Source organism: Pan troglodytes, chromosome 4 (assembly GCF_028858775.2).
Source record: "Pan troglodytes isolate AG18354 chromosome 4, NHGRI_mPanTro3-v2.0_pri, whole genome shotgun sequence".
Lineage (NCBI taxonomy): Eukaryota > Metazoa > Chordata > Mammalia > Primates > Hominidae > Pan > Pan troglodytes.
In genome coordinates, this window is record NC_072402.2 from 57,793,660 (window position 1) to 57,808,066 (window position 14,407).

Here is a 14,407-nt window from a genome sequence, read left to right on the forward strand (position 1 = left end):
GAGGAGGTGATGCCTGAATAATTTTAAAGAACAGAACTGGAAGAGAGAGTTGGTGAAGGCCAAAAGATGTTCCAAACAGAAGACATAGCTTTGGCAAAATAATATCCTAGGCCGGGCACGGTGGCTCACACCTGTAATCCCAGCACTTTGGGAGGCCAAGGCTGGCGGATCACGAGGTCAGGAGATCGAGACCATCCTGGCTAACATGGTGAAGCCCCGTCTCTACTAAAAATACAAAAAAATAGCCGGGCATGGTGGCGGGCACCTGTAGTCCCAGCTACTCGGGAGGCTGAGGCTGGAGAATGGCATGAACCCAGGAGGCGGAGCTTACAGTGAGCTGAGATCCCTCCAGCCTGGGCGACAGAGCGAGACTCCGTCTCAAAAAAAAAAAAAAAAAATCCTATAATACTAAACATCTAATGATTCTGCAGATCAGGGAACACTTGATAAAAACAAGTTAGTTGGCTTTATTTATCACAGGACAGCACAGAGCCTCTAATAAGACCTACATGTGTCATTAATCTCCAAGGGGAAAAAGAAGGTATGTAGCATTCCTCACATTCACTTGCCATGGAAGTCCTTTTTTGCAAAGCATCTTTGATAGCGCAGTGTTCCTTGGAACATACTCTAAGAAACCTGTACTGGCTCATCTCTACAGACCCTCTGGCTCCAGTAAGTCAATATTTCTAAGAAAATTGCAGAGAAAAAACTAACACCAGGAATCTTAATGTCTTAATACTACTTAAGCTATCACAAAATTTAGCATGTCTGTAGTGCAATTAAGGCTCCAATAATTCAAAATGAATATGGGGAGAAAAGATTATTTAGACAGCCAGCGAGATGGGTAGTCTCGTTGTATGAACCCACCCTAAGAGAAGGGGGCATCAGAAATTCAAGCCTGGCCCAATCCAACCACTAGCAGAGGCCAGAGTCTGTCACAAAGATTTGCCCCTGGTCCAGTCCACTCATTCTCTGCCAAGCTCTTAGGTCTGGGGTGAAAGCAAAAAAGCCATGAGAAACAAAACCAAACCAAACCAAAAAACCTTGGTAATTTATTTTCTCTAAAGGTCTCTATATGGTTACAAGTAAGTCCCAGAATACAAAATAAAATAAATGGGCCTGGGGAATGGTTCTCATTTCATTGTAAAGACCCTAGAACTCTGCACAGTGGGAACATTGTGCATCTTCAGCACTGATGGTGGTGTTACTGGCAGGACTGGTGGGTGAAGCAGGTCCGAGGGGGCGAGGCCAATGTGGCTGAAGGAGGTGATGGCAATGGCCAGAAAGCAGTGCTGACCAGAGACGGCTACTGGGTCACTGGCCAAATTCAGCACATGTAAGACCCACACTGGGGACTTCAGGAAGAACTGGTGGGTGGGGGGTGAAGAGACTGTTAAAGGTACTTATGGAGCAACAGCCACCCAAACGAATCAAATCCAGGTAGCTTCTATCAAAATGACCCCATTTTAACAGGCTGGGGTCACATGAGGAAACGTGTTGCATCTACAACAAAACCAGGAAGGACTTCTTAGTCAATAGAGATCATACCACCTGAAAGATATGTTCCTAGGATTGGATAGATAAGGTAAGAAGCCATACCACATACAGAAGAAGTATGGCACAGCGATCAGGGGCATGAGTTCTGGAGCGAGACTGCCTGGGTTAAGATATAAGCTCTGACACTACCTGTGCAATCTTGGTAGAAGTGCTTCTTTGTGCCTCAATTTCCTCACTATAAAATGGGGATAATAGTATCTATCATATAAAGTAGCGACCAGGATTAAATAAATTAATATATATGTAAAGTACTTAGAAGAAAGTTAACTTCTTAGAGTTCCTCCCATTAATTTATTCTCCTATAAATGGGGATAATAATAATAGCTAATACTTATGACCCACCTACGACCCGCCACACCTTGTTCTAAGTCTTTTACATATAGTTAATTCTTACCTCACTTTTTAAATGAACATGGATGAAGTACTTGCAATGGCACCAAGTGCATTCAGTAATTCAGCATTTATACTGAATTACTACTATCACTACTACTACTATTAAAGCTAGCCTCTGCAGTGCCTCCTCTGTTCTAAGTACTACGCTAGGTATTGTCCATACAGTGGCTTTACATCTCACCAAAGCTACAAGGTAAGACTCCTCCAGATGAAGAAACCTGCAGAAAGATTAAGTAGTTTGATTAACTCTCCATAGTCAGTGACAATTCTGAGTTTCAAAACCAGCTCTCTACGACTTTAAAGTCCTGTCCTCCTCCACTATGCTGTTATTATAACTTCTTTTAACAAGTTATTTGAAAAACAGATGACAGTAGCAAAATAAAACTTTTTTTCTGGTTTCAGAAGGTAACAATGTTGACTAGCAACATCTAGAATATGAAGACTGCTGTACAAGGCTGCTTCTGCTGGTAATGAGGGAGGGAAGAAGCTCTAGCCAGAAGACAAAGGAGGCTTCAACTGTTTCTTTAATATTAGTTCCTTTAAAAAATACACATCCAACTGCACTGCAGCAAGTACAATAAAATATTAACATTTATTAAATACAGGTGAAGGTTTTCTGGCTGTTTATTATACTATTATCTAATGTATTCCATCTGTATTTTTCTGTATGCTTGAAATATTTCCTTAAAAATAAACATGCACCACTGAACTACTACTCCACACTGTGGGAAGCTTCACAGAACTAAAGGAAAATGACAGGATTCAGGGGTCTGGAAATTCATAATCAAGTCCTGATTGTGCCATTAGCCATGACATGCTCTTAAGAAATTCACAACCTTTTTGGAACTTAAGAACCTATGAAATCACATCAGACTACAAGATGATAGCTTAGGGTCATTCAGTGTGAACATACAATTCATTTATCGCCACTGCCACATCAATATTATTCCTGTCAGGCAGATAGACACCATCAGAAGACAGAAAGCTCAATAGGACCACAAATTCCTTTTAATCGTTAAATCTGGAGAGTACTTCCCAAAATTTTTTTGAGTAAAATATTCTTTGTCATTCTATAATCCAGTGGCTCTCCATGTTTTTGAATGTGAAAATCCTTTCTTAAGGTATCATCACCATCTACGTGGTAGCTAAGTGGATCTGCAGACCCCTTGTACTAACTCAGGCAGTATATCAGTATGGGTGACATACTGTTACGAACTTTTAGACTCCTCCAATATTCACTATCATAGCAATTCAAACTTTATTACTAAGAGAGGCAGGTATTATGTATAAGACTCTATCAAAGCTCTCAGAAAGTTCAGACAACTGTCAAGCAGAACATTCGAGAAAGTAGAGAGCACAAAGATTTTAAGATCGTTTTACATGAAAAATATTAACCTTTTTTTTTTTTTAAATGAATAAGCCATACATTTCTCTTCCTTAAAAGGCTTAACAATTTTGACCTCAGATGATCTGCCTGCCTTGGCCTCCCAAAGGGCTGGGATTACAGGTGTGAAACACCTTGCCCAGCCAATATGGCAAAACCCCGTCTCTACTAAACACACACACAAATTAGCTGGGCGTGGTGGTGCGTGCCTGTAATCCCAGCTACTCGGGAGGCTGAGGCAGGAGAATCGCTTGAACTCGGGAAGCGGAGGTTACAGTGAGCTGAGAACATGCCACTGCACTCCAGCCTGGGTGACAGACAGAACAAGACTCCATCTTTAAAAAAAAAAAAAAAACCTTAACAATTTTGCATTTGCATATTTAAGTGCTGTAAGTCAAAAAGATGCAAAGTAGTAGCCTGAAATGAGACATGAAACATGGCGGCTCTCAGACCAAGTTTCAGTTCCAGTTGTTTTTACGTCCCAATGTGAATTCTATTAATAACTACTTCAGGCCAGAGCTCTCTGTAGCCACACAGCTGACTTTTCTCATAATCTGGAATAATGGTATCAGATACGCTTAATCTCAGTCAAGTTACAGAAGTTAGGGTTTTCTGTTTTTAAAAAGGAGAAAAGCTGGGATACAATATTAAAAGTCATACTAGTTTTCTGAGTGCAAATCTGAAAACACAGTTATTGCTAAAATATTTAAAAGTTTTGTATTATTAAATAATGTTTTCAGAGAATACTTGCTATTCAGCCAATTAACACTCATTATTTGGCTGGACGCAGTGGCTCATGCCTGTAATCCCAGCACTTTAGGAGGCCGAGGCGGGTAGAACACCTCAAGTCTGGAGTTCAAGACCAGCCTGGCCAACATGGTGAAACCCTGCCTCTACTAAAAATACAAAAATTAGCTAGGTGTAGTGGCATGTGCCTGTAATCCCGGCTAACTGGGAGGCTGAGGCAGGAGAATCGTTTGAACTTGGGAGGCGGAGGTTGCAGTGAGCCGAGATCAGGGCACTGTACTCCGGCCTGGGTGACAGAGCAAGGCTCCATCTCAAAAAAACAAAAAACAAACAAACAAACAAAACGCTTATTTAAGTAACATGAGTAGATGTCAATGGCAAGTTACACAATAAGAGAAACTTTGACTTTAAAACCAACTTTACCATAGGCCAATTGATGTAAACAAGTGGGAAAGTTCCTATGGCATATTTCTGGTCACAAAAACATCACCAAACTTCTAGAGACCCCAAACACTTCTAACACTAAACACTGAAAAAATGTGAGCTGTAACATACATTTAAGAAACATTAACAACAAGATGATTATTTACCCACTTATTCCAGTTCAGGGTCACAGGTGGCCAGAGCCTGTCCCAACAATTCAGGGTGCCAGACTTGAACTAGCCCTGGGTAGGATGTCATCCCGTTGCAGGGTGCATTAACAAACACCCACATTCTCTCAGTCTGGGTCCTTGCAGACATGACAATGAACCTAACGTGCACATCTTTGGGGTGTCAGGGAGAAACCGGAGTACTGAGAGAAAATCCACTCAGAGATGGGGGGAGTATACAAACTCCATACAGACAGTAGCCTCTGCCAGAAGAGATTTTTTATCCTCATCAACTTTTTAGCAAAATTGTCCAAAATGTTCAACTAAATGACATTATTGAAGGATCTGCTATACTTTACACTGGAAAAATAAAAGGCAACTAACCATTGGTTAATATACCTGACACTATATATGTATTTTTTCACTTCAGGATCTTAATCTATCACCACTCATGGATTATACCATTAATCTGTACATATAAGCAAGGATAAATCAATTTAGCATACAGTCCACCTCCTTTAAATACCACTCATGACTTGCATAATCCAATCGACAAGTGGAAAAAGCTGGAGATGGCTGATGCCTAGCAGTCAATTAAGCCATAACATCAAAAATGTCCCAATATACTAAAAATAATGACTATGCGAAATTCTCAAATGATGTCCTTTAATTCTGATACTGGTGTGTTTGCTGCTGTTCATGTACTCAACCTTTCACTAATGAGATACTATTGTTAGGAACTACAAAAAGAGCACCATATGGATTACTCTGAAGTAGGCCTTTGGATTCGCAACTTGACCTCAGGAATCCCTCCACTGACCTATGGCCAAGTTGTGATCAAGCAATCTCTGTACTAATATTATTCCCTAGAAAAACGAAGTCTCCCCAGAAGATCTCGACCAATGTCATATGCTCTTCAATCCCCTTCAATTATTTTTTGGAATAGTTCATTTCCTCCCAGCCATTTGCTCCTAGCTCACAACAAAACAAAACAAAAAACCTTCTGGGCCAGTGAGTACATTAACATGATGGTAAGGTTTTGAGACTTGCCAAGTGCTGAATCATGTTTATGCTTAGGTTTTGTTTCTACACCTGGTTTTGGGGGCATAAACTCCCTCTAAGAATCCTAGCTACCCTAGTCAATCCACTGGAAGACGGGATCACTGCCCAGCAAATGCCACCCACTAAGGATTCAAAGTGAAACAAGATTCTTTGAACTGAATGGAAGAAAACAAAAGCTCTTCATTCAGTAGGTGGCACTCTTTCCTTAAAAATGTTAACTCAGGCAATCATTAATACCAAAGATGTCATCTGCCCACTAATCACTTGAAAGAGAAGGCACATTAACTCTAACATCCTGTCCTAAATATAGTCTGAATCATTACTGTCTTCCTAAATAATGTCTTCCTCATTTCAGTGAGATCCTGGAGTTGTTCATAAATATGCCAATTTCTTTTCACTATAGCAAAAGCTACAATTTCATAGAACCAAATAATTGCATTTACTTTAAACTGGCAGGTTTTGACTTATGACTTTTCCTGCTATATGCTTCAAAAGACATTCATCATAACTGTTTTCTAATTTTAATGATTTCAGATATAAATGACAATTTGAATGGAAATGGGGCAAAGAACTGTACTTGTAACACAGAAATTGTATTACTCCATTTTAAAACAAGACAGCTCTTTTTCATAGGCATGCATATGAATATTCTTTTTAAAAGAACAGCTTTGACTCAATTCATCATCACTCTGACTGATACCGGACCAAAGTTATCAACCTGAAAACTTTTAAACTGAAAAATGAAAACAGACTGACAGCTAATAAAATGTGACTTTGCCTAGCATACAGAAGAAGCAAAAAATAAAAATAAAACCCTAGTTTATCTAGTTTTCCTTAGGCATATTTCTTGGTGTCAGTACTCTGTAGGGTTCACCTCATTAACTGAAGCTCTAGGGTCCCCTTGGAGAAACCATCCCAGGTGCTGCCTTCAGCCTCCCCCGCTGGCCACGTCCCCTAAAACTCAGTGTGAAGAAATCTTCCTCAGTCCTCACTCAGCAAAGAGCACTGCTATAATGGTCTCTTATCTGTTTCCCACTCTTGACTTTGAGATCCGTGAGGACAGAAATGGGTCTCAAGCTTATGTCTCCTGCCCCAGCAGAAAGCTTGGCACAAGGGTGGTAGTCAATAAATATGTACTGAATAAAATAATGGATTAATCTTTTCCCCTTGGACTTTTACTTGAGAACAAAGCCTTTGTCTTACTCATCTTTCATCCAGACTCCCAAATGCCCAGTATTTGTACATAGGAAGCTGTGAGGAAGCAATGCCTTTCCAATATGAACTTCTACGCCAGAAAGATCTCCAAGATGTAAATAAGCTTCACTGAGGCCTTTGTGTATGCCAAGTATCCACTGTTAGTCCTGGGGCACTGCAGAAAGAGGGAAGAGCTCCCACACCACTCTTGGGAAAAATGACAGCTTTCAACCCCAGGAAAAGACTAAGAGATGGTCAGTAAAGAAGCTAAGAACCGTGAGTCTAGACTCATACATATTTCAATGAAAACCTAACTTAGGAACTTACCCATGTCTATAATTTTGTTAATGGCTGTTGATTTTTCCTGTGGTAAGTAGGAGTAAAATGCCTTGAAGAAAACCCTCAGAGATTCAAAGATCTTGTGGCTGGGAGGGGAGATGCAAAAGCCATGAAGTGCATCCTATTAGGGAAGCAACCCAAGAGGAAGAAAGGGAACTAGCTCAGAGGGTCAGTGAATGGGCATGTCTGGGGGGCAGTGCTGGAATTCCGAATCCAAATTCCTCACACCTAGATTCTCCTAGCTTAAGGTGGGGGGATACTGCTGGCAGGATACATTTGAAACCACAGCATAAGCATAAAAAATGGAGCATCTATTTTCTAGAGTGTCAATTTTATTCCAAGATTTCTGGGAGGAATACCCTGTGATGGTTTTATGTCAAAGATACAAAGGTGGCTAAAATACAAAATTCAAATGGATTAAGGTAAATCAAAAGACTTGAGACTTGAATCGATTGTGTTCACTGTTCCAAGTAAGCATTACTAGGATGACAGTCTGCACGGACACTCCTGGGTCCTTTTCCTTCAGTCCCCTAAAAGAAGTATGCTGGATGGATGGGGCCAAAATGTTTGACAATAGGCTGAAGCAGCTGTTCTCAACAACTCTGCCATCATAATATGACAGTCACATACACAAGACAAAACTTCAATAAACTGTTTAGGGAGTGCCACACAACTAGCCTCATGTAAACAGTAACAAGTCACCCCCGACCCGAAGCAGAGACAAGATAAACCGCACAAATGCCCAAAGCGTTAATCACATCTCTACCACTTTCCCCATCCAAGAAAGCCTATCAGTATGCAAGAGAATAAGTAATATCTACATGGGTATTTCTAAATAGGTCCGAAATTAATTCTCTAAAAACTAATCACTTTAACACTCTGACATTATTACCAAAAAAAAGGTAATTCCTGAATTACCTTCCCACGTGCACTGCCACACCCATGTCATCAGCACCAAAATTTGACTGGCTGCTAGTCAGGTACACATGCTGACCAAGTTGAAATATGGAGAGAGAGTATTTCTATGAGGTATTTAAAAGCGACAATTAGGAAGAGGGTAGACAAACACAAGAGCCACTCAGAGGGCTCGGACAGAAAACAATTCTCTGAACAACCTGGGATAGGGATGGTCCTTTACAGGAACTGCTCACATCAACCTCAGTCGAGTCCACAAACCAAGCAGAAATCATGAAATGGGTTCTGAGCACACTTACAAACACGTTTTTGTTAGAACATTATCTCTCTGAGAGCAGGGATTTGTGTCTGTTTCATTACTGCCATCTTCCTAGTATCTGCATACAGCCAATTCTTTACAAAATTTGTTGAGTGAATGTTTTGTTATACCACAAGCTACAATTTAAACAAAGAGAACACAAACATTTCTAACTACAAATTTCCTATTTCAAAGGTATAGCTAGCTTTTCATTAGACTGGCTTCCTATTAACCATCAATTGACCCCCTCCAAGCCGCCATCTCCTTGAGAAATGACATTTCAGAAAAGCATGCTCACTACTTTAACCACAAATAAAACTTTTTCCTCTCTGTGCCATCTCTTCAGCTTGTAAAATTCCCCCCCTTTTTATCTTAAAACAAAAAACCACCAAACCCCAAAATGCTTCATCTTTGCAAACATTCTAGCTTCTATTTCTCTCCCATCTCCCTCCTTCTCCAGGTTTCTCCAGAGTAGCCTATGATTCCGCACCTCCCCTTCATCCCTCAGTAAAGTACGTCCCACTCCCATCACTCCATTAACCCACGTCCTCAGTAGCCCTCAACCAGCAGCATCCCTACTGCGGACCACTGGCTCCTTGGAAAAAGTCCTCTTCCTACCTTCCTGTCTCCTCTTCCCTGCCTTCCTGTCTCCTCTTCCCTGCCTTCCTGTCAACTCTTCCCTGCCTCCTTGTCTCCTCTCCCCTGCCTTCCTGTCTCCTCTTCCCTGCCTTCCTGTCTCCTAACCTGCAGTGGTCTCAGGCTCCTCCGTAGGATCCTCTTCAGCTCTTTTCCAGGAAATACTGGCATTCTTCAGGGAGGAAGCTGAGCTAGTATTTCCCTGCTACCCTTTCTAAGGTATGGATGTGATCCTGGGCCTGCCCATCAAGGAATTAAGATTGCCAACAGAACTATCATTCACTTCTCAACCCTTAGCATCTGTGCCAGATTCTAAGCCATCCAAGGTTCAACGGAGCAAAGGTTCCATTGGAGAGAAACACTGGAGGCCATGAAACTTCAAGCCTGCAGGTGGAATTACCACTAATAAGTAATTAACTTGTATAAAATAAGATACTTAATTTTATATCTTATTACTTGTTATGACTTATTATAATAATATCTAAAATTAAGTATCTTATTTTATACAAGTTATTCTCTTAAAAGCTGTATATAAGTAAAATATACACAATAAAATCATTTTCAGGAACCTGACACCATCACCCTTATTCTGGCTGGGGTGTCAACTCACATTTTAATTTAAAAGGCTTTCTTAAAGCACAACAATATTTCTCTCATCTTTTTTCTTTCTTTGTTTTGAGATGGAGTCTTGCTCTGTTGCCCAGGCTGGAGTGCAGTGGCATCATCTCAGCTCACTGCAACCTCCGCCTCTCGGGTTCAAGTGATTATCCTGCCTCAGCTTCCCGAGTAGCTGGGATTACAGGCACCTGCCACCATGCCCAGCTAATTTTTTGTACAGTACAGACGGGGTTTTACCATGTTGGCCAGGCTAGTCTCGAACTCCTGACCTCGTGATCCACCCAAAAGCAAATTAACAGGCAGTATTCAACAAGCTGTCCTCATATCCAGGCATACACATAGAATCCTGTCACATCCAGGTAGAACCTACAACTACTCTTCAGTTTCCTCCAAGAGTTTCTTATGAAATTAGCTACAAGTAATCAATAACTAGCTAGAGAACACAAGAATTAAACTCTCTTTTTATCTCCCCTGGCTCCAGCATTTACCTAGGGCTCACTCAGTTCCTAGCACAGTACATACACATAGGAAAGTATGTCAATAAACAAGTGCTGAGCTGAAGTGACAGTGTTTAAGTTTCCAACCATAAGCAGTTCACATAAAAGACTTATGGGCCAGCAAACTACTATTATTGAAGAAAAAATAATGGCATGTCAGAGACACAGTTAAGGATAAAGATATTTATCTTGCCTTGAAGGAGATTTCAGTTTTACCTGAGTGACCTTTCTATAAACTAAAAGATAATCTCCTTTGTTGGGAAGGCATAGGGGTCAGGAAGATTACTGAATTCTCTCAGTCACTAAGCTCTTTTATAATTATCAAAGAAGGTGCCTGCTGAACACAAAATAAAGGCCCCACATGTGACAGGCAGGCATTCGTTAACTTATTTCACTAGTAAAGAACAACCACCAGTAACAGAATAAATGAACAGAAGTCCATCTAGGCATAACTTAATACTAGATGCTGGCCTTAGATATCATCTTTACTCAAATTAAAGGGCATTACCAACCAAGAATAATTAATTCTTTTAATTAAAACACATTAATTAAAAGAATGCTGAAGTGTGAAATAAGCCTAAATTTAAAATAACTGGAAATGAAAACCAGCTTTCCCCGCCCCCGCCAAGGCTCATTTGTAAAGAGCTTTAACAAGTGTGTCTTGTTGTAAAGACACACATTTCAGAATGCCTAAGCTACTGCAGGAAGCTCCCTGGGAGCATGCACAGAGATACTCAGGTGTGAGTTGAGGCACTGTGGGGGAGGGAGTGTGTGCATAGACAGCAGGAGGTCATGAGCGTTCACTCTCCCCTTACTACTGTGCAAGGCTGCGTAGGCACCAAATGTGAAGCATGTCAGACAGTCTGGGCAGGCACTCTGTGAAGTACTCCAAAAGTGTTAACAATTACTGCTTTTAATGTATGTGCACACCAAGCATATCTCCAATTTTGCTGGCAAAAAAAATGTATGTATTAACAAAGTTCAACCATATTTTTCCCTGAAGCCACGTCTCTTCCCTGGCATTGTAAAAACACTGAAATTTAAATGTATTTGTGTTTATAACTTGCTTTATTTTAGAAGAACTTCATATAAAAACAAAAAAATGATGGCAGAGCACGGTGGCTCACGCCTGTAATCCCAGCACTTTGGGAGGCTGAGGCAGGCGGATAACAAGGTCAGGAGATCAAGACCATCCTAGCCAACATGGTGAAACCCCATCTCTACTAAAAACACAAAAATTATCTGGGTGCGGTGGTGCATGCCTGTAATCCCAGCTACTAGGAAGGCTGAGGCAGGAGAATCACTTGAACCCAGGAGGTGGAGGTTTCAGTGAGCTGAGATAGCCCCACTGCACTCCAGCCTGGTGACAGAGCGAGACTCCGTCTCAAAACAAAAACAAAACAAAACAAAAACTTAAAATGCTTCACTAATGTTTTCTGTATTTTTGGAAGACCTAAATAGATAATTTAATTTAAAAAGTCATCACTACATATGATTTTGACTTCATAATACACTATGTGAAGAATGAATAAAAGCTAAGACAAAGAAATGAATAATTTTTCCAAGATAATAAAATTTGTGCTCTGATTAAACAAACTTACCTCTTGATTTAAAAAAAAAATGCAGAGATAATCATAAAGGTTAAGAACGCAGGCTTGAAGTCAAACTGCTAAGGTTCAGTTTCAGGCTTTGCCACCCACTAGCTGTGCTACCACCTTGCCAGGATACCTCACCTCTCACAGTCTCTGATTTCTCATATGTAAAATGGGAATCAAAATTCACGAGAATGATGTAAGACTTAAATGAGACAATTTATATAAGGCATCCAGTGTACCAAGCACAGAGGAAGTTAACTATTATTGCCATTTCAGATAAGTACAGTAGGAGAGTGACAGTGAACTAGGATGATTGAGGCTGGATCCCAGACCCAACTGTACTGAAGTAGGAAATCTCTCAACAATGGCTGAACCCCCTTTGCTTGCCACTTTTACTGCTTAGAGTCAGGAGGTTGTCCTTCCGAATTCTAAAATGCCATGACCATAAATCCTAGTATTTTATTTTTACCCTTCTGAAAGGGTAGGTTTTTATGTTCATCATCTCATTTGCTCTTCCCAAATTCTGTAAGTATGAAGGGTATCATTATTTCTAATTCATAGATGAGGTCAAACTCAAAAGAGGTTAAATAAAGTAACTTTACTCAAAATCCTGCCAAAGTGTTAGGACAGTAATGGGGAACGGTCTCACAAGCCTGAGCCAGTGCTAACACTTCATCTACCACAATAAGCAGTCAGACAGCAGGTTAAATATCTTTCCACTAAAGACACCTGGCAATTCCCTCTCCAACAGCTAAAAGGGGAAAGAGGAAATCAAATATGCCCACAAGGAATGTCTAGACTCTTGAATTTCAACTGCAATTCAATTAGGTTTTTTACTTTAACAGACACAGTAAACTGTTTAGTATCAGAGTAATTTAGGTTTTCAAAGTATTATCTATAAAAATCTCACTTTCACATAAAGTAGGTCTCCTTAACTCTTGTGAGGTCAAAAAAGAATTCTCATGGAATTCATTTAATTTTTGCATTAGTCCTACATAAGCAATCATAAGTACCTTGAAATACATGACAATACTCAAAAGGATTAATGTTTAATGTTCTAAAAGAAAAAGGAAATGATTCTGGATATCATTTAATAAATGTGTAAGTTTCAATTTTTGAAAGTGCAAACTAAATGCCTGCCTGATAGTTGGTCTGATTAAACTCGAATTACAAAATGAACAAATAGATAAACATTAGAAATCATGGGTTAAAAAAAAATTAGGGCTAGGTTTTTTGTGGTCTGTCTTCGTCTCTCATAGAATCTGCCTAGAAAGAAGCCTGATTAGGTTTTGGAGTTCACTGGTTTGCGATGGATTCTGCCACCTTCCCTTTTCTACTCCCTGCTCTCCCTCCCATTCCTAATCCTGCAGGTGGGAATCACAGGGGACACATATAATCACAGAGGACAGACAGTAATGGCTTTCAGGTCTCTGCAGTGACTGCAGTCTCTGAACCTCAAATTCACACACATGATCCTAAAAAAAAAAAAAAAACCCAACATTTTATCCCATTTTCACGGGTTAAAAAAAAGTTATAGAAGACAGAACTGGAATGCAGAAATAAAATTTCTAGGCTATTTTAATGCAAGAACACTGTACTTGAAAAGATCTGACACACATGACTACTTAAGCATATGGGAAAGAATGAATTAACATTTTAAATATATTATATTCCTTACGCAGAAACTTCTTACAAAACATTTACGTGCTGTTACCAATGCTTTTAATGTAGGCAATCTCTCATAGTGCATTACAAAAAAAAATCAATCCTAGACTAGGTATTTAAAAAAAAACAGTAAATGACAACATAAAATTTTCTGTGTCTTTGGGCAAAATTTTGTGACAGATTTTTAAACTCTTTAACCCATATAAGATTTAGCTCATGTGCTCTAAATACACACAAAATGATACAGCTGGGGCAGAAGTAACCCAATAGTATAAGGACAGGAAGTCAGACTAGGTGTAAAAAGTACAGTACAGGTAATCCAAAGTATAAAGCAGAAGGACAGCATCTGATTACACACACAAACCCTATCAATGCTCAATAAATGATTTATAAAATATTTATTTTTAAATAAAGAACTGAGAAATTTACAGGAAAATGTGTGTGTACCAGCACTATAGCAACTTTTCTATAGCACAGAACCCAGTGTAAGAGGCTTACTGAACCTGGAACACCAAGTCCCAAAACAACTTGGTCATGTGGAGTGAAAAGGCAGTAATTTAGAAAGACTTGTATATGCATGGGGGTGGGGTAGGTAGTATATGTATGTGTTTAAGAAAGAGAGAGGGAAAGTAAAACAAGAAACAGAGACGGAACTTGGGGGAAAAAAAATTCATTTTGGATTAGGTTATGGCCAACAGTATCTTCTACTCAGATAAGAAATGTCTACTAATTTGTTTTTAGTAATTAAAATCTATGACATTTTAAATTTTAAATTCACAATTATAATCTGCAAAATCTGTGACATCTATCGGTATTCTGGGGGCATCCTCAACAAGAAGAAAGCATTATATTACACAATATAATTCTGATAACATTTCTTTAGAAGGCTGCTGGATTCAGAGGTACTTCAGACACCA

At 39.7% G+C, this 14,407-nt stretch overlaps 1 protein-coding gene and 1 long non-coding RNA gene across 3 annotated transcripts in view; one reads left to right on the top strand and one right to left on the bottom strand.

The window, feature by feature from the left end:
* LOC107974736 (uncharacterized) overlaps nt 1-2,554 on the top strand; it is a 67,786-nt gene extending 65,232 nt beyond the window's left edge. The window contains exon 8 of the long non-coding RNA XR_008548237.2: nt 2,353-2,554. This is a non-coding gene — a long non-coding RNA (uncharacterized LOC107974736). The remainder of the gene's footprint in view (nt 1-2,352) is intronic.
* The window catches only part of MAP3K1 (mitogen-activated protein kinase kinase kinase 1), an 80,777-nt gene that overhangs the window by 51,517 nt on the left and 14,853 nt on the right, over nt 1-14,407 (bottom strand). The window lies entirely within an intron of this gene.